The sequence below is a fragment of the Siphateles boraxobius genome, unplaced genomic scaffold, assembly GCF_051911475.1.
Source record: "Siphateles boraxobius isolate OS27281-9 unplaced genomic scaffold, OSU_SipBor_1 7, whole genome shotgun sequence".
Taxonomy (NCBI): Eukaryota; Metazoa; Chordata; class Actinopteri; order Cypriniformes; family Leuciscidae; genus Siphateles; species Siphateles boraxobius.
The window spans coordinates 10,746,211-10,767,956 of NW_027509197.1; the positions used below are offsets into that span (position 1 = coordinate 10,746,211).

Below are 21,746 nucleotides of genomic sequence, written 5' to 3' on the forward strand. Positions count from 1 at the left end.
AACAATATTTCAAGTGTATTTCTTTGTAAAAAGTATACATTTTATCATACGTATTAAAAAAGGTAAGGATTCATTAGTTTGAATATTGGAACAAACACTATAATAACATCTTAGTTGATAATTCAATATACCTACTTTATTTTTGACAAAACATCCCATACTATAGTATATTTAACTATGAGCAGAAATTGGTGAACAAAAGCGTACCTATTTAATGTGACAGTAGTCTTTTTTTACAGACAAAACTTTATAATCTATCCAAAACTAATCACAAAATCTTGTCTAACCATTCATATTTAGTCTTTGTTACAATATTTGTAAGATATTGTGTATGATATATTAGCATATACATGTGAATTTGCAGTTTGTTGCTTATACAGACATTTTATTTCAACATATATCCGTCTATTTTTACTCATCTTTAGTAGGCTATAGCAATATAGTTTGGATGTGTTCATGTAAACATAACGTTTACTAATGTAGGTGCGAGAGTGTATGAACGACACAGACACGCGCTGTATAACTGTAGTAAACAAAGTGTGCGCGCGCCTGTGCCGTTCATTCATCATTTAGCCTACACACAGACACGCAATTCATATTTAAACAGTCTTTTTGCGGTTTACAGTCAGACACTATTCAATATCGCGAATAGAACAAAGCACTTAAGAATAAATGACTTACTACATCAGCTGGATCCGTTGCTCCGCGAAATGAAATTACCAGCACTTCTGGTAGATTTTCCAGGGTTATTAGATAGTATTATCCCTCACACCGTAGGGATACACTGTGTACACAGCTCTAGTAAGATACTTACTGAACACGATGTGTTTTATAATCCAGCTGGTGGGAGTTTGCATGTTTGAATGGCTTGCCTTAGATCATTTGCGTTTGAATACCGCGCACTCTCCGTGGGCGTGGCACATTAACACGTAATCAGGTATAATGAGCTGGAAAGAAAGAGACTGACATCTCTCTCTTGTCATACAGATTACATAAACTGAGAATATTTGTTTTTTTATATAAATAATTCATTTAAAAGAAGAGAGTTCAAGCTTCATTATGGAAAACACTCGTGCCTGTATGACAAGTATTTGCGGAATTACAGTTAATTTTCGGACGTGTTTCAGAATGGACTTAACTGACAGAGAGAAGGCAGAACGCGCATCATGTTTGTTTTTCTTTATTTGGCGACAACACTTTATTTTTATTGTGAGTATCCACAAAAAAAATAGACACTTATCAGGATCTAATGATGTACAACACTTAATATGTAAGATCAAAATCAACAGAGTATTTTGAGTTTCTTTTGCACTGATAAGAAAAAAAGCGAGACTGTCGCGCCCGCACGATAGCCGACCTCAGAGGGTTAAAATACAGGTTGCATAAGTCAGTACACCCCTATGTTAAATTCCCATAGAGTCAGGCAGATTTTTATTTTTAAAGGCCAGTTATTTCATGGATCCAGGATAATATGAATCCTTTCTTTCTTTCTTTCTTTCTTTCTTTATTTGTAAAGTACATTTAAAAACAACCCATGGTTGACCAAAGTGCTGAACAGGACATAGTAATCAGAGCAAAGGTAATACAACATTATAAAAATAGCACAAGCAATAGATACAATTACAAACATAAAAAGAATAGTAGAATGAATATAATTCATAGGAGAGTACATCCTGATAAAGTTCCCTTGGCCTGTGGAATTAAAATATCCCCACATCATCACATACGCTTCACCATACCTAGAGATTGGCATGGTTTTATTTCAGTTAGACTAATAGCTGGTTTGATTTGCATTGAAAGATGATCTTATGGAAATGGACAATCTCTAGGTATGGTGAAGGGAATGTGATGATGTGGGACTTTTTTAATTCCAAAGGCAAAGGGAACTTTATCAGGATGCATAGTATCCTGGATCCATGAAACAACTGGCCTTTAAAAATAAAAATCTGCCTTCCTCTATGGGAATTTAACATGGGGTGTCCTGACTTATGCAACCTGTATTTTAAGGAAGAACATTTATTTATTTATGATACATTATTCATACACAAAGAAAATTAGTGTCCTTAAATGTTGGATTTTTCCTCATTTTTCTAATTAAGGCATTAAGATCAATTTCCAAAAGATGATTTTTTTATTCCTCTTTTTAGGCAACTTTAGCATGGGTGTCCTAACTTATTCACATCACTGTATTTCTTTGTATTTGCTTGGCGAAATTTGCTAGCCAATTTTCATCATACATTTTACACAATTATACACCACATACCTTGTTTCAGTTCAACCTAATTCACACATTTCCTCCGTCGAGTTTAATTTCTTTTTTTTAGATCGTTTGTTCATTCATTCATTAATACAGCTTCCCCTCTTTGAAAGACCAGCAGCCGGCACTGTTAAGAACCTGAAATCATCTAGCTGTCAAATTACCTGATATTTTAAGAGACTTCAATAGAATCTGCACTCTGCAGGGATCCTCTCTATGATATCAATTGAAACAGTTTTATTTCGGTGAAACGGTTACAAAAGTGGTCCTTTGATGGCTTTCAGAGTTTTTATACCATGCTAAAGGTCTAAAAACGAAAAGACACAAATCTATTTTATACTCTTAGTCGACCGGTTGATAGACGACGACTAGTCGACTGACCCATGCCTAGAGTCATTGGCCCAAGCACCCGTTGCATCCGTCCAACAAACACACACCATACCTTCATCAGCAAATACTTTCACGTGCTTCCACCAAAGAGGGCCGTGAGAGGGAAAGCGTGTGTGTTCTCTTTAGGACTATCTCTCCCCTTCGTGAATAAAGGAGGAGCGTTTTGCACACTCAGCCAACATGCAATTCACAATGCGGCACAACCAGAGCAAAGCCAGTGGACACAATACAGGGGTACTTGCACAAAGCGTTGGGCTGATGGGATCCACTACTGGGACATAGACAAAGAAGAACAGTCTTAACAGTTTAACTTGGATCAGACACAGATTATCACCAGACATTCTTACGGACCCGCACACAGTCCATCTATAATATGCAGAATTTGCTTGAAAAATCTCTGAAATGTACGGTAAAAAAGGCACCTGTGGATGTAGCAATTTAGGTTTTAAGTGAATTTATATAGGCCTATATAATATACTGACAACCACAATAAAAACAGGTGGTAACAAGAAAGCCACACAAAGTTTATCACAAGTAGCTTTTCAACAATCTGATGTAAATACTAAAATATAGAAGATGCACACAAATACAAAACAGTCATACACTAAGGATGCACAATATATCAGCCACCATATTGTTATCGGCCCGATAAGAAAATTTGGCCGATATATTAAAGCTGATAAATAATGGATAATTTCCTTCAGCTGACACTTCAGGTGCGCACTATTTGAATTGATTGAAATATGATTGGAATCACTTCAGAAAAAGGAAAATACAGTTAAGTGCAACAGTTAATATAGGCTGCATAAAATTATAATAAGAACATTATGTGTGTGATGTGGCTTTTAATAATGAGACTTGTTTTTGTAATCAGGCTCTCAAAACTTTGGATTTAGATTGATCGGCCAATATATCGTTTATTGGCTTTCAAATATAAAGAATTATCATATCTGACCATTTTCATATTGATGCATTCCTACACATAACACTAAAATAATGCAATAAACATTAATTTAATAACATAAGATGTAAGATAAACACCTAATTTAAATAAGTGTTAAGAAAATACTAAGATGATGCAATTATTTAAATGAAAAAAAAAAACACATAAAATGTGAAGAAATTTTGAGACGAAGATTTTCATTTACAAAAACTGTTTACAGTAAAACGTCTTTTACTGTAAAATTACTTGAAATGTCCTGTTAGGTTCATTATAGTTTTTCACTGTATATAGTAAGTAAACTTAATGTTCACCAATTAATAGGTTTTTACTGTAGCATTTTTTAAAGTCTTTTAACATTGTGTTTAACACTTGGAAGAGACGACTCAACGCCGGCGATATGTTATGCCCTAAATTACTACATGATTAACTAACTGTATTTTTTCTATGTACATTTCTGAAATGCACTTTCTGTAAAGCTGCTTTGAAACAATATGTATTGTGAAAAGCGCTAAAGAAATAAATTTGAATTGAATTGAACATTAAAATTATGATCATTTTTAACAGTGCAGATTTTCCTGCCCCATTAAGAGCATGAAGTCAAAGGCAGCTGTGGTTTGAGTCTAACTTGATGATTTTGCAGAATAAGCTGCAAAGTAGACGGGAAAGTAGATGCAAATAATCAAAACCTGACTACACGGGTCATGCACCAAAATTTTGGGAACAAGCTGATAAGCTAAAAGCAGTCAACCAAACCAAATAGAGGATCAGAGGCATTGAAAATAATCTAGAAAATTGAAAAAGTACATCTATTCTACTGCTGGAGTCACAATGTCAAGGTTTAAAAAGCACCGTCTCCTACCATGAGTGACCTCAAAGATTATGACAGACTCAGAGAAGAAATAGAGGTACAATGGTAAAAGGGGGGAACTGTGGAGAGAGAAAAAAAACCCTGAGGGGGAAAAGAAGAGAGAAAGTAAGATAAAAGAAGAGATAATAGGATTGTCCATAAGGCCCCTTCACAGTTTCTAAGAAATTGGGTAAGAGTTCAAGCTGTATTGTCTTACAAAAGAACTACTAGAGGAGAAATTACACAGAAACCTCACCCATGTTCAAAGTTCACTTATGAGAGAGAACATGTCCTGAGATGGAGAATAGGTATGATCACGTAACTCTTGATGTAAACACAGCTTAACACGTCCTACTCTATCCGTTCCCTGAACTGAGAGAAAAGGGGAGATGAGGAAAGACTCCGGGTATCAAATTCACATTATGGTGTATATACGTACTCTGCCTTCCGAGAAGGGATTCAGTTATCCTCAAAATTTTTGCTACAGCTTTTTTAATATGCATGAGTGCGTTTTAGTGCGTATAGGGAACAGGGCCGAGCAAGATATTAGACATTTACTAACAATACAAGTTAAACATCATTGTAATGATTTTTAAAAAGCTTTTTATTTGGTCATTATTGATAATGTTTGTTCTAAAACCTGTGTGAATGGGCCAGTTCCATACCTGCTCCTTCTCTCATAATTTATGAGGATGGAAGTGCTATAAATGAAATATTTTTCTTTCCATTTCTGGAAATTAATAGACTGTCTGTTTTAAAGATGTCTCATGATTCAATAAGCTTCGTGGAAGTTCAATGTGGCATTTTACATGTTTTAAAATGTTTAACCAAAAAAAGAAAACAAGAGAAAATGTGTGGTCAGTAAGATTGTCTTTAATAAATTAATACTTTTATTCAGTAAGGATGCATTAAATTAATCAAAAGTAACAGTAAAGGTATTTATAATGTTACAAAAGTCTTCACTTTTAAGCAGATGATTTTCTTTTGAACTTTTTATTTAAACCAAAGCCTGAAAAATGTATCAGGGTTTCCAAGAAAATATTAACTCTTTTCTACATTGATAATAAGAAATGTTTGCAGAAAATCAGCATGTTAGAATGATTTCTGATGGATCATGTAATAGTCGCTCATTGGTCGAGCATCCGAGGAAAAACGTGAGATACTCTTCATTAATTTTAACCAATCAAACATTAGATTGAGATTTGGGAAACTCGCTGATTGGTGGATCTCACATCGGGTCATGGGCCTAAGCAATAAACACAGTGAAAAGCACAACTGTTTATTTAGAGATTTACATTTACATTTACATTTAGCTGACGCTTTTATCCAAAGCGACTTACAATTGCTATATTTCAGAGGTCGCACGCCTCTGGAGCAACTAGGGGTTAAGTGTCTTGCTCAGGGACACATTGGTGTCTCACAGTGGATTCGAACCCGGGTCTCTCACACCACAGACATGTGTCTTATCCACTGCGTCATCACCACCCCTACCAAAGAGATACCAAACACTTACACCGTGCCCTAACCAGACGCGATGCGATAAGATTCCAGCGACAAATAATTTGCCTGTCCACACTAGACGTGACGCGACCGCGAGATGCGTCAAAATCAATCAAAACCCACAGCCAATCAGAACAGCATGTGGTCGGGCTCTCGCGGCAAGTGCACAGCACCAGAGAGTAATCTTGACAGCACTCGCAAGAAAATGGATAAGTACATAATCATATTCACAAATATTCCACAATTTAAACATTATTAAAAATACATAGGTTACTGAGTTACTAAAACAATCTTTGTCAAAGAATACAATTGTTTGTTTACAGTTTGAACTTTCTTGTTTTCATTTGTTTCATTTCAAGATCTGAGAGGTGAATTATCCATTGTTGCTTTTACAGCTACAAAGCTGGGAGCACTAAATGATATTCAAAGTCACATTACACGCTTTTAACATTAAATAAAGCACATAAACAGTACCTGAGATTATCATTGCCACACTTTGTGTAGTTGTTCCAGCGCGATGTCGCAGAAAAATAGAAACCGTTTCTAAAATAGAATTGTCGCGTGTCGCCATCGTGGCTGGTTAGGACGAAAACAAAAACTGTGCAGTTAGGACACGGTGTTAGACACAACTAGACTCAAGCAAGCAGAAAACCAGGTTAATTAAATTAACTGGAGCAACAGCCACCAATGCTGCACCAAACAAACCCTCTGACAAAACAAAGAGGCAAGTACACTGCACAAGCAAAATCGGCCTTGACAGTGAAAGCACATAAAGCTCAACTTCCCACTGGTACATGGCATCTTTGTTTTGGTTGTGAATTTCTCATGTGAACTCCTCTGTTCTTCCTCTCTCTTTCTTCTTCCTTTCCTTCTATCTCTCACCCTCCCTCTATCTTAATCTCCTGTCTCTTCTTCTATGTGGCTGACAGCACAAATCTGTTGTCACGACCTTTATCTGAGAGGCTGACAGTGAATGGTCAGGCCTTGGGCTGAGGAGCGCTGAAGCAGTCACAGATATTCACACACAGTGTCTGGTCACCTACTCACAGACAATTAACTTCACTGTATCCAACATCTGGTAATGGTCAACACTTTATTTCAACACATCTACCCATGTTCTAGCTGCTAAAACACTTAATATACAGGAATTTCTGCTGCTTAACCTATTGATTGAAATGTTAAAGAGATAGTTCAGCCAAAAATGTGAATTCTGTAATCATTAACAAAATTCATATGAGTTTATTGCACAAGAATACAACATGAAAACACAAATAGGTACATTTTGAAGAATGCACAGAGGGGAACCATCAGGGCCATCTAGGCCCTCAGATAAAAATATATATTTATAAACGTATAAATAACCCAAGTTATTTAAAATCTAATACATCATATTGTCTGTTGTCTGTTCATTACTCCAAAAAGCAGTATTTTACTAAATACACAACACGTATTAATCTCTGCACCAGTAAAATCATAAATTATGGATAATTTATCATACACAAAATTATAAATAATGCTCCAAAGCCATTGATAGTGTGGATTTACTGTAATGTTCATTAAGGCCAGTGAGCGTTGGGATTTTTTTAGACCTGGAACAGTAGCACACTTACTTCCTGTCGCATACACTCGCTCTCAAGTGGCCACGATCGCAAATGTAAGTCCAATGAATGACATCTTCTTGCAAGTTGTCTTTATGACACTAAGTTACATGACACACAGGAACCGAATGAGGTTTGATATTGCTGAAATTTTGCCGATTTTGGCATTGTGTATACATGAATTGATCAATGTTTTAGTGGTTTCAGAAGAACTAAATTTGATTGGATTACTTTTACTCACCTTTGTGGGGCTTGAAACTTTTGGAGAGTACCATTGAATTTTACTGTATGGAGAAAAACAGCTGAAAGTTTCTTCAAAATACTGTGTTTCAACAGAGGAAAGAAAATCATTCAGGTTTGGAACAACATGAACACATGATAATAGAATTGTCATGTTTGTAAACTATTCTTTTAAATGCATGCAGTTACCCAAGAGCCATCTTCTTCAAATTCCCATGACTTCGAGCATTTATGCATTTGGCAGACGCTTTTATCCAAAGTGACTTACATTGCATTTCAAGGTACACATTTCTACATTCTTATCAGTTCTTGCTTTCCCTGGGAATCAAACCCATAACCTTGGCGTTGCAAGCGCCAACGCTCTACTGTTTGAGCTACACCTGAGCCTGTGTTCTGCCCTGTCCTGTCTGAGCGAGGCGGACGGCTGGAGAAGGCTCTGAATCAGCAGGGGAGAGGGGCAAGCAGGGCCCAAATCTGCTGCTCACTCCCAACTGCAATGAAGCACTTAGAGGCGGTGTTGAATTTCACACTCCAGTCCTGTCCAGTCCAGAATGGCCATTTCACTGAGGAAATTCAAAACCAGCCATGCAGTTAAGAGCAGGCGACCCTTAATTACAGCCCAAGAAGCCCTTCACAGGGTGTTTATGACTGGAAAATGAATTAATGATCAGTTCAGTGTGCATGGCAATAGGGTGCTGAAAGAGAAGGGCTGAATCTGTTGTGTCTGATCATGTTCAGAAGGGATGCATCTGTGCACTTTCAAGAAGATGTATGCGAGTAAGAGAGAGAGCGTTTATATTACACAGAGAGATGACAGAACCTTTCATAAGCAAGATTAGGTCTGATATCTGCTACAAGAAAACACAATCACCTGATGGAGCAGCTGATGGAGTGACATGATAAAGGTGCATCTCTATGCCCACAGACTTCCAACCTACTGGAAAGCCCTTACAGAGATTGCAAGATCTAACCAGGTTGGCCGAGAGGTTTTTCAATCTTGAAGGTAACAAAACTGTGTCATTGATATGATGCTGATTTTGTAAATACTTTTAAAAATTAATTGTATTAATTAATTACTACAATTATTTGAATATACCTATTCTATGATTTGTATATTTTAATTTCTGAAATAATTATTTTTTGGGATATAATATTAAATATGTCAGGGTTATTCAACTGTTGTGATATCACAAAGAAAGAACACATCCTCATTAAAAACAAAAGTAGTAATTAAGTAGTTTGGCATTACACTTAATTATTTCTCAAAGTAAAAGTAAGCAATGAAGTATTTTTGTAAAAAAAAAAAATACTACAAATATTTAAAAACTATTAAATCAAAGTCATGTGGTATAATCAACATACAAAAAATACAGGAAACGATATCACAGACCTTGACTGTGTGTCAAGGTAAGTTATTTAAAATATCTTATACCATGGTCTGGGTGAATACTCGATTCTGATTGGCTGCAGGGTGTCCATTAAAAAGTGATAGAGGACACCTAGTAAAGGAGTTCTGGTGAAACTGACTGTTTAGTACCGTTCAAAATTAATAAATAAATGTGCTGGCTACATCAGCTGTGAGTAACCACAGCAACAGGCAGTCAAAGTATCCGTTTACAATTAACTGTAGCAAAACAAACATCTAGTTAGCCGTTATACATAGCCTACTAATACAACAATGAGCGACATCGTTATTTCTTTTAACCTTTTTGGAGAATTTGACAACTTAGATGACTGGGATGCTGCTGAGGAAAGAAAAATTGAAAATAAAACGGAGAAAAGACAAAAGGAGATAACACCGCTGAGCGGACTAAATATCTTCGGTTGCTAAATAAACATAAATATATAAATAAAATGTATCTTTGTTACAGCTACAAAAGAGATTTTTCTCTTTGTATTTTTTTGTTTGATTAACATGACACTGACAGCAGAGGGTATATTAGGCTGCTGTCACTTTAAGAGCTAATGCACTGATCCAATAGAATGAAACGCATCCGTTTTCTTTCTCAATTGTTTACATTCATGTAAGTCATAAGCTACTGTGTTTACAAGTAGGATACTCGCCAAGACGGACATTTTGACAACTTTGCATGCATGTTTTCGTTAAAGCACAAATAGACATGGAAGAGAAGTTTGCAGCTCTATGTGTGTGCACAGAAAACAGTGTGCGCGTTCCAAATTGTGTTCTCTTTCGCGTCTTCTTGAGCTCAAATTTTTTAAAATTGCTTGAATGTTTAAACTGACAGGACCTAAAACACTTCCAAATTATAAACTTCGCAATTAATCCGTGAATCATGTGTGTTTCAAAACATGTTGCCAGTCCGTCCGGATCACAGATTATACACGATCAATACTTTGTACATCATACATCCTGCAGATGTAACTATCGCGGATGCACACATCGCGACATCGATGCTAAAACGAACAGTGCTTGGCTGCTTTACATGTCAGTCAAATAAAAGGGGTGTAACAACAATACATCGTGTCACAATATATCGCAATACAAAAATACAACAATATGTATCATGGATAGTGACAATATGTACTGTGTATAGTTCACCCAAAAATTTTTTACTTTTTTAATTAGTTTATTACAGAGTTTTAGTGTCAGTACTACATTAAACTACTATATATAATGTTGAATATAATGTATAATATGCAATGGGGAATATTTGCGGGCCCTTATAATGCCAAATGTCTAATGTTCCCAGTAAAAAGTGTATCTAGTATATATCTAGTAAGTGTTAGAGTGCCAGCATATTCGTCTAAAATAATTCTGTATTTTCAGCTTAAGAATCATGAATATTTTTATTCTGGTGTCACTGTGCATTGTGTTATCTGCACCAAGTCCAAGCCTATTCATTTACACCCACAATGTAAAACCAGATTTAGCATTTTAATCAACAGAATATTTTTTGTTAACCTTTTATCACAGTCTTGGAGTATTGCAATTATATCGTGATTTCAGTATCGTGATATGTATCGAATCGTCACATGAGGGTATCGTTACACCCCAACTAGGAAGTCATAATTCTGTCTACAGGAGGTCTGACAGAAAAAAAGTGATACGAGGATGGATGGAAGAAGCAGCCAGGAATGCAATCCAGCAAAGACAGAACAAAGCCATAAAGAGAAAGATGCTCTATGCCGCTATACAAGTCTGTCCCTGGAAAGCTTGTGAAAGGAAGAGGTTCAGCCAAGGGACAAAGTCTAGTTAAATTTTCCAGTGAGTTTTCACACGATGTAGCTACAGCTTCTCAGTAAAAATCTCCCTAACTGCTAATAGTTACTCATAAGAACGTTCCCCATGGTCAACAAACCTCGATCCCTTAATGAAAACACAATTAACCAAACAATGCCCTCGTTAAATAAATTGCCCTTTCTAATTGGATGCCACCGCAACAGCACTGAACACCCCGATTGCAACCGACAGTCTGCCTGGAAAACAAAGCTAAATGAGGCTTTTGTGCAAACGCACAAAACGCCTGAAGATCATGAGCGATCACATTTGTCTTTTGTTGAGACTTTTGTCACATTTAAAAATCTTGCATGCCAGCAAACACAGTTTAAATGCTCTAAAATCATCCAACACAATCTAAAGGCAATTCGTAAAATAACTATTTTACATTTTGGCGAATTGGTGGCCAATTCGAATGAATTTGTACAATCTTATTCATGCGATTCGCCTATGACTCAGTGACGGTTACGTTTAGGGGTAACCCTTCATGTTTTTTTCCTAAAAATCGTATGTTTTCGTACGGTTTTCAATGTACAAATTCATATGAAATCGCCACCTCGTAAAATATTTATGTTTACCTGAGAGATTGTTGAAAATTCATCCCTAGTCGAGATCTTCACAAACTGTCATCTTTCATATTTGCTTTGCATGCACTGAATATTCCATGTGGAAAAAAGGGAGGTTTTTTTTGCAGATTTAGAGGAACAGTCTGGAATAGTGGTGGATGATCGTTTTCACAGTCAAATCTCTTTAGCCTACACATATGACCTATAAAAACCAGTGCTGAAGAGAAAAAATATCATACACAGCCTTTCAATCCCATTCAACCAGAGGAATGACTCACTGTAGGAGCGTTTGTGATGCGCAGGATACCCTAAATCCTCTTTGTTACCAGAGGCACGCTGACCAATTCAGTTCCATCATTGCTAAATCAGCTGCATGCATAATGCCCGCTTGAGATTACAAATGATTATGGTAAAAATAACAAAACTCCTGCCTGACCTTTAACCGTCATCTGTGCGCTCTATTAGACGGGATGTCTGTCTCCAGAGCTGGCAATCTGGGCCTTCTCTCTCTTTATTGAAGGCTCTTATTTTGGGAAAGATTAAAATTTGCCGTAGAACAGGACGTTACAAAAAAAGCAATTTCCAGCTCCAAACCACAAACTCTGCTGTGACGTGATGTTGCAGATGCGAGCCTTTCCCTCCCAACACGATTTCCACAATCTAAATTTATGGAGACGATGACACGTGGGATTTTTTTATTCATCCAGATCCATTCAACAGCTTTAGATAGAGGGTTTAAATAGGGTCACAATTTCACACAAAAAATGTCTGCGCCATGAACATTTACAATACAAACTGACAACATTTTAGCGGACATCCACCCAGCAAGGGAAAACGGGTAGCCACCAGTATGTGATAAATCAATACATTTACAAAATACTGAGCCACAAACTATCTGCGGCCACGCTGAATACTTGCAAGACTCTGCCAAATCTATAAACACTATAATTTCAGCCTTTTATAAAAAACGTTAAAGTACATTTAGGTCAAAGTTCTGAGGGAGCCAGTTGCGGAGACGTTGGCGTAAACCAGCTGAGAGACGCAGAAAACACTTGCCTTGCAAGATTTCTAAGCCGGACGCAATTACCAACAAGCACAAACTATAATTTCAAACAAATCATGTCTGGAACTCCAAAACCAAGCTTGTCTCTAATTGACTGATTCATCTGTAAATCACAAGTACATCATTTCTGAACAAGGGCTGACAGCAATAATAGATTGATATATCTTGCCTTTACAGGCTGTAACTTAATAACATGCAAAAAAAAAAAAAAAAACAGCAGAAATGATGGTGCGCTCCATAATTCGGAGACGGTGGACATACACATCAATGAACACCGAAAGCTATGCCCACATACTAAATAAATGTCAAAGCTCAGATGGAGGGAAATGCTTTGACTAAACAGTCTTTTGTTTGGAGACTGGTGGCTGGTACTGAGAGAGTACCGTGTGCACAGCACATTCCAGAGCCTCGGCCCAGAAAACAGCACATTTGTAAATGAGATCAGTAAAAAAGAGTGCTTGGGGTATTTTTAGACCATTTCAGCACTAAAAGACTATTCAGATTCCCTCCTTTGGTCACAAAAGGAGAACACTGTGATCGTGTGATGACAGTATTGTATTCGATTTTTAAATAGAAAAGCTCCCAAGCTGTATACGCAATGATTTTCTAAGCCTTTTACACTTGTTTAGTAAATACTAAATGGTTAAAAATCATTTAATTAATTATTTTTACACTGTAAAAAAAAATGTTGCTGCCTTAAACTTTAAGTCATTTCAACCTAAATTACATTAAACTGACTTTAAAAAATTAGTTGAACCTTACAGAACTTATGAAAAAACAGTTGAAAATTGCTTAACTTATTTTGATGAGTTAAAGCGATGTAAAAACGTTGTCACATAACATATTAATCATATAATTTTTTATCTATACATTTTTCCATTCCTGAAAATTACAGTTCCAAAAATGTCCTAACACTTTGGGACCCTGTTTATGTTCCTGGTGCATTGCGTAAGCTCAATTATGTTGTCTTTCGTTGCACAATGACAGACACTACGTGACACCTACATCAGTTTTATAAAAGAAAATGCAACCAGATTTGTAACCTTGTTCAGTCGTCATGCCTAAGATTCCACATACCTGTCACTGCAAGGCAACACACTACAGATCACGACTCGTGAAAGAAACGTCAGTAGTGGGTGTGATCATAGCGAAACTTTGAACCTGGCATCGAAACTAAAATTCTGATATGTTACTCAGACAAGAAATACAACAAATGTTGAAACGCATATTTTGGAATTTTTGTGAATGTGATGGGAATATATTAGCACGTACCAGCGCTGTGTAGTATGTATAAGCATGTAAGCTTTTTCAATCCTCTAAGGATGTTTCTTGAGAAACTATAAAAATAGGATTATTGTCTTCAAAGTAGCCCAGTATTTGAGCCACTTACTCAGTAAGCCGAGCAGGAGAAATCCTGACTGGTGTAAAATTCAATTATCATAATGCTGGTAAGTATGCAAGTACAGAGAGTCTGTGAAAGGGAGATGGAAAGGAATACAGTGTCAAGAACCTGACCATAAATGACCAAAAATCCACAACAACTCTAAATCACATGACGCTTCATGTTTACTTTGTGCATGAAAGAAACTATTTTAAACAAACTCCAGCAATCAGACAGTGTATTAAATTAACTAAATATTTAATTTGGGGGCCCAACTTCTCAAATGATCTTTGACTATGTCGTAAAATCAATAGTTCTTTAAGCGATGTTTAGTTCTTTATATGCCATCATAGTTTTTTAAGCGATGTCCTCGGTTGAGACTGTGTGTATTTTGCTGTAGCCTACATGAGGATCCGCTTCATAGGCTTCTTCATCAAAACCCAATAGGCAGATATCACTAAACTTTAACCCCTCTGCTATATCACAAAGTAGAATGTGACTGTTATTGAATTTAGTAACATTGTTTATTGAAACATACAATTTCAATAAAACGAGATTTCTATGGCAGAAATCCTGATAGAAAACATGAAACAAGGTCAAATTTTACATTGAGGAGGTTTAAAAGCATGCCATAAAGTTGTATTTTTGTTTACAGTTCTCATAAGATTAGGAGGAAAAGTCACGAAGAGTCATCCAAATTTTCTGAAGAGACTTGATCAATTTATATAACGAACAGATTTAATTTAGGCTTTAATTCACATATTAACACTAATCAGCGAATATAGAAGCTCAACCGAACCTGCTTGACGCACAAGAATGAACCTCATTGGTTCTAGCTGAAGCTCAAACGTGCTGCGTAACACGAGAATGAACCTCATTGGTTCTCGCACGTCAAGGAAACATGCCTGAGCTTCCGTTTACCACAACTGATGTGTAAGTTGAATGTTTATGTGAATAAAAGCCTAAATTAAATTTGTTAATCGTTATAAAGCGATTATGTCTTTTCAGACAATTTGGACTAAACCGCTCAATACATATGGATTAGTTTTACGATCTGTTTATTAACTTTTTCATTCGTTAAAGTGATAGTTGCTTAGCAGTCTATGGAGGGACAGAAAGCTCTCAGATTTCACCACAAAGATCTTCATTTGTGTTCCGAAAATGAACAATGAAAGTCTTACGGGGTTGGAACGACATGAGGTTGAGTAATTAATGACACACTTTTCATTTTCAAAGGGTGAATAAACCTTTAAATTCCATTGAAAACAATCACACTTTTCACATCAAGGTCCAAGTTTCATTCACTTCCAGAGAAGCAGCCTAATGTGCACTTCTTGCCATGCTAATTCATTCAAAGCACTCTCACCTCAGTGAATTACATTTATATATATAAACAATAAACAACAATATAGATAATTATCCCTTAAGGCACTGGATATTTATGTCAGGGAAAGCTGTTGTTTTACAATGTGGAATGACTCAATGGCGCGAGCACACAACATTGTAGAAAATGACAATGGACATTCTCAGCAGCCATCATTTCATTCTTTCTCTAATATGATGTCTCAAAACAAAAACAAACCAAAAGCGGCATTTAAACTGTACTATCAATCAACAGATGACCCTCAGTGTTACACGGATGTGTCAAATCCAGCAACTTTGAGGAGGCGGTTGGGATCTCTATTGTGGCAACAGAGCTGGTAGAGACAAAAGACGAGCGCGAGAGAGACAGTCACTCAAAGTGCTCCTGTTTCTTTCTCATTTTGCATTGCAACATATATACACCGATCCTCTCGATTTAGAAGCAATATTCACGTAGACGCGTTACTGAACGCAGTTTTTGCCAGGAAAGCACACCAAGGCAACTTTAAGCGAGTCTTTATTACTCTAGTTGACATGTTAGTGTTCTTTTTCTTACCTTGCAGTAACTCCTGATAGATCGGGCTTTAGGACACGCAGAAAACACGCTCTCTTTGCACACTTGGGTTGGTAAGACGATGCGTGGAGAATGTAAATCCGTTTCGGTGAGTTTTTGTCCGTGGGCCCAGGCTGCTGCTCTCTCTATCTCTCTCTCTAACCCTCGGTCTGTGTTCAACCTCTCGCTCTCTTCTTCTTCTTCTTCTTCTTTTCTATCATGGCGGATTGCAAGCAACTTAAGGTGCATACCGCCACCTACTGTTCATGAGTGTGTAGCAACATTGTTTTACATCTATTAAATTCTATTTTTTAATTTTGTATTCTGAAGATAAATAAATAATGCTTTCCTTAATCTATAAATATCTTTTATATTTCCTTTATTTCCCAATAATCCTTTAAGACTCCATTCTTGGCCTGTCCTTTCAACTACTCTTCTCAATTTCTCCCTTTCAGGTTCATATGTTTTACAGTTCATCAATACATGTTCTATATTTTCTATCTCTCTACATCCTTCACATTTATCATTATTTTTCCTCCCTATTAAATATAAATTGTCATTTAAATAAGTATGACCTACTCTTAATCTGATCATTATTATTTCTTCCCTTCGGTTTCTCTCATTAATATTTCTCTTTACTACTGACTTTTGTACTTTATATAATCTTCTTCCTTTTTTATCTTCATTCCACCTTTTTTGCCAATTTTCAATTTCTTTCCTCTTAATAAATGATTTTCCTTCCCCTTTCCCTAAAGGAATTGTAATTGCTATTGCCTCCTCTAAAGCCCTTTTTGCTAATTTGTCTGCCTTTTCATTTCCTTTTACCCCTTCATGTGCTGGTACCCAACAAAACCAAATATCAATGCCACCCCTGTATAATCTAAATAAACTGTGCTGAATTTCTAATACTAAATCTTTCCTATTATTTCCTTCTCCCTGAATACTTTCTAAAGCTGCTTTGGAATCCGTGCATATCACCACCCTATCTGGTCTAACCTCCTCAACCCATTGTAAACTCAATATCACTGCCACCATCTCTGCTGTGAAAACTGATATTTGATCTGACATTCTTTTAGAAATATGTATTTTGAACTCAGGAATATATATTCCCATTCCCACACACCCTTTTAAATTCTTAGACCCATCTGAATATATTTTAAGGTAATTATAATAAGAGTTTCTTAAATATATATCAGTCTGTATCCCTATTTCGTTTAAATTCCATTCATTTTTCATTTTAAGAAGTCTCATGTCTACATTTATCTCAGGAAATAACCATGGAGGAACAACACTAATTGGATTACATTGTGCTATTTCCTTATCCTCTAATCCAAACTCTTTAATCAATTTGCTTATAACCCATCCAAATCCATTACCATGGAACTTTGAATATTCCCAACAAGTTTTTAGAATTGTTGAAGTTACATTTTCATCCATACTACTTTTAATTTTCATCCAATATACTAAACCTAATTTCATTCTTCTCATTTCCAGTGGAGTTTCTCCAGTCTCTACTAAAAGAGCATTGATAGGTGTTGTTTTCACTGCTCCTGTACATATACGTAAAGCTCTACTCTGTAATCTATCTATCCTTTGTAGTGTTGTTTTAGCTGCTGCTCCATAAATAAAACTGCCATAATCTATTATTGATCTCATAAGAGCCCTGTATATGTTTAATAATGACTGTCTATCTGCACCCCAGTTATTTCCAGCCACAGCCTTTAAGAGATTTATAACTTTCTTACATTTAGTTTCCAAGTTATCTATATGTGTTTTCCATGTATAAGAGCTATCTAACCATAGTCCTAGGTATTTAAATTCTGTAACCCTTTCCAACGTCTGTCCATATAATGTCATTGTTCCTATATCAATATTTCTCTTATTTGTGAATACCATAAAACAAGACTTGTTTGCTGATAATTTAAAACCCCATTCATAAGACCATTTTTCTACTTTATTAATTGCTTTCTTAATATTTCCTACTACATGTTTTATATTCTTTCCTCTCATCCATATGGCCCCATCATCTGCAAATAATGCAGATTTAATACATTTGTCAGTATCTGAAAAGATGTCATTAATCATGATATTAAATAAAATTGGGCTTATTACACTACCTTGAGGTATTCCATTTTCCACATTGAATTCTTTTGAATAATCGTTCCCCATCTTCACCCTTATTTTCCTATCCATCAAAAAATTTGCTATCCAATTATACATCTTCCCACCTATTCCCATCTGCTTTATTTTTATAAGTAACCCTTCTCTCCATAATGAATCATATGCTTTTTCTATATCAAAAAATACTACAACCATTATCTCCTTCATTTTTAACGCTTTCTCTATATCATTACTGACTCTAATTAATGCATCCATTGTTGATCTCCCTATTCTAAATCCACACTGGTATCCATTAATTAATTTCTTATGTTCAAGAACAAACCCTAATCTACTGACCACTATTTTCTCCATCCATTTACTTAAATGAGAAGTTAAAGCTATTGGTCTGTAATTATTTGGACTGATTGGATCTTTCCCTGGTTTATTAAATGGTAAAATTGTTGCCCTTTTCCAACTATTTGGTATTGTACCTTCTTTCCATATTTTATTGAATAATTTTAATATTAATTCCAATGTAACTTCCGGTATCTGCCGAAACATAGCATAGCATAATTGGTCCTCCCCTGGAGCTGAATATCCTGTCCCTTTCAATACTGTTTTAATTTCTTTCACAGTTATATTCATGTCTAATGTTGATGTACATTTTTTACATTTTCCCAATATATTTTTATGCTTTCCAAGTTTTTGTAGCTTCTGCCTTCTATGAATGTCTGTTAGATGATCACCATTATGAACTGCAGCAAATGTCTCGCCTAATAAATCTGCCTTTTCTTTATTTAAAACTACTATCTCCTGTTCTCTAGCTAAAGCTGGTATTTTAACATCATCCCTTTTCCCCGTCATTTTCCTAAACATTGACCAAACATTCTTTAATTTTATTTCTGAACCTATTGAGGAACAATACTCTCTCCATGTTTTCTTTTTTGCTTCCTTAATAGTTTTACGAACCATTGCTCTTTTCCTTTTATATTCAATAAGATTTTCGGTTGTTAAATTTTTCTGTAATATTTTAAATGCCTTATTACGCTCCTTAACCACTTTGCTACATTCATCATTCCACCAAGGCACTACCTTTTTCTTACCTTTTATGATTTTTTTCCTTGGTATGCTATAACTTGCTGCATTTAAAATATGTTCTGTTATCTCCCTTGCACACTCTTCAATGTTGCCTTTTAAGGTAACCATATGACTGGTTTCCTCACATTTAATTTTAAATTTTTGCCAATTAGCTTTATTAAAGCACCATCTTGTTAATATAAAATCTTCTTGCCTGTTTATATTGTCATCAATTATTGTACTTACTGGAAAATGATCACTTCCTATTGTAGACTCCCAGTTGACATCCCATTTACATGAACTAACCAGACAATCAGATATTAATGTGATATCAAGACATGAAACTGTATTTTTATGTATATTTACTCTTGTACCTTTTCCATTATTAAGACAAACTAATGACCTTTCATCCATTATTTCTTCCACTATGCTACCATTATGATCTGTCTTCCTGCTACCCCAAAGACTATTGTGGGCATTAAAATCACCACACCATATTTCTCTTCTATGTATTTTCCCCGCCATCTCCCTAAATATATCACTTTCAAGATTTTTACATGGATTATAATAATTAATAATTTTAAAATTTCCATATTTTCTTACATTAAATATTTCTATAATAACACATTCTAATTCTTTATTCATGAGATTTTTCTCATAAGCTATTCCATCTTTAATAAAAATAGCACATCCTCCTCCACTACCATTACTTCTATCCTGTCTTTCTACGCTATATCCAGGAATCTTAAATTCTAAATTAGGTTTTAACCATGTTTCTTGAACGCATATTATATCTGGAATTATTTCTAATTCATAAACAAACTTTTTAAATTCTTGTCCATTGGCAATTAAACTTCTGGCATTCCATTGAAGTATGTGTAAAACCATGATAACAGCTATGATCCTAATCCTGAACATTCTCTATTGTTTCAGTGGTACTCAGAATGGAATGGATCTGTTCTGCTTGAATTTCTTTCATATCTAAAAACCTTCCAGCTGCTGTTACAACTGCTTTGATTTTGTCACTTTTCTTCTTCATTTGTACTGTGATATTAACAATATGACACATGAATGCTACAAAGTTTTCTTTTTTCACCACCATTGTATTTTCATCCACTTTACATTTATGCAAACATGTGTTTTGACTATTTGTTGTTGGTACCAAGGTTTGTCTTTGATAAATCTGCCTTTGCTTTGTATTCCCAGCCGAGTTTCTTTGACCTGCTTCTCCCAACCTCATTCCTCCTGTGCTATCTTTCCTCACTCTTTTTAAAGCTTCAGCATATGAAACTCTTTCTGTTATTTTGATTCTTTGCGCTTCTCTGGCTTCCCTTTGTACAACACATCCACCATATGCTGCGCTGTGTTCACCTCCGCAATTACAACACTTAACCTTAGCATCTTTATCACATTTACCAAATTCATGCGGTCCTCCGCATCGTGCACATCTAGCTTTGCCTTTACATTCCTTTGCAATGTGTCCCATTCTTTGGCAAGTAAAACATCTGAGGGGTTTAGGGATGTAGTCTCTGACTCTGTAATTCATATATCCTAGCTGGATATTTTCTGGCATGGTATTTTCAAATTGAAGAATCACTGCCATTGTATCTTTAAGTTCCCCATCTCTTTTACTTTTAATCCTGATGGCGTCTGTTATTTTCCCTCCTCTAATTTCTTTTTTCACATCCTCCATTGTCATTTCAATTGGAACTCCTGATATTACTCCCCTCAACCTTGCTATAGCTCCTGGAACATATGCTTTAATCCTTTCCCCCATCAAGGTTTTCATTTTGAGTATCTTCTGTTGTTGTGATTCACTGACAGCATGAATTAGCACTTTTCTGTTGTTCATAATTCTAGCCATTTTGATTTTCCCTATTTCTTCCTCTATTGCTTTAGTCAGCTTTATCGGGTGAATAAATCCACCCTCCTCTTTAAATTCCACCATTAATTTATATTCCTCTTCCATGTTTAAGTCATCCTTTTCTCGTGAACTCGCCCGTTCGTTTGTTTTTGTCCTTTTGCTAACTTCTGCTCTTGTCTCGCTCTCTTCCGACCAACTTTTTGCCCTTTCTTGTCTCTTCCTCATCATTCTTTTCATTCGTGATGATCTTGAAATCATCCACTCCATCTCATCATTACCACTATTTCCTCCTGATGTAGAAGCCATGTTGCTACATTCAATGAACAGTTTATGCAATCCGCCAAATTCAAATCAAATCCTACCGCCTACGATTCAAACTCCTTCAGTCAGTGCGGGAATACAGAGAACCTCGAGCAGTATGTGTGGTTTTCCTCTCCTCGGACTGTTTTGCTTTCTAAAGTTTGTCTTTAACACGAAACAGCAGAAACAACTCCAGTAGCGTATTGACTTCCCCCCCTAAATTCACACAATCACCTCTCGCTCTCTCGGCCAGCAGCGCGAGTCAATGCACGGGTGACGTCACCGCTGCCATGGCACAGCGCGCGCGAGGAGGGAGGCGCGAGAGCTCTGGGGGTGCTGATGATGATGGAGGGGCTGCTCAAATATTATTGAAACAATTACAGTATATTAAATACTAATGAAGTATGGTAAAGTTTACAAGCATGTGGAAGTTAATACATGAATGAGAGCAGTTCCCCTCATATAAT

At 36.0% G+C, this 21,746-nt stretch overlaps 1 protein-coding gene across 1 annotated transcript in view; it reads right to left on the minus strand.

Annotated features, from left to right (window-relative positions):
- Positions 1-20,960, minus strand: part of nck2a (NCK adaptor protein 2a) — a 77,211-nt gene extending 56,251 nt beyond the window's left edge. The window contains exon 1 of the mRNA XM_077215287.1: positions 15,942-20,960. The gene's annotated coding sequence lies outside the window, so the exon portion shown is untranslated. The remainder of the gene's footprint in view (positions 1-15,941) is intronic.
- Positions 20,961-21,746: the final 786 nt, after the last annotated feature.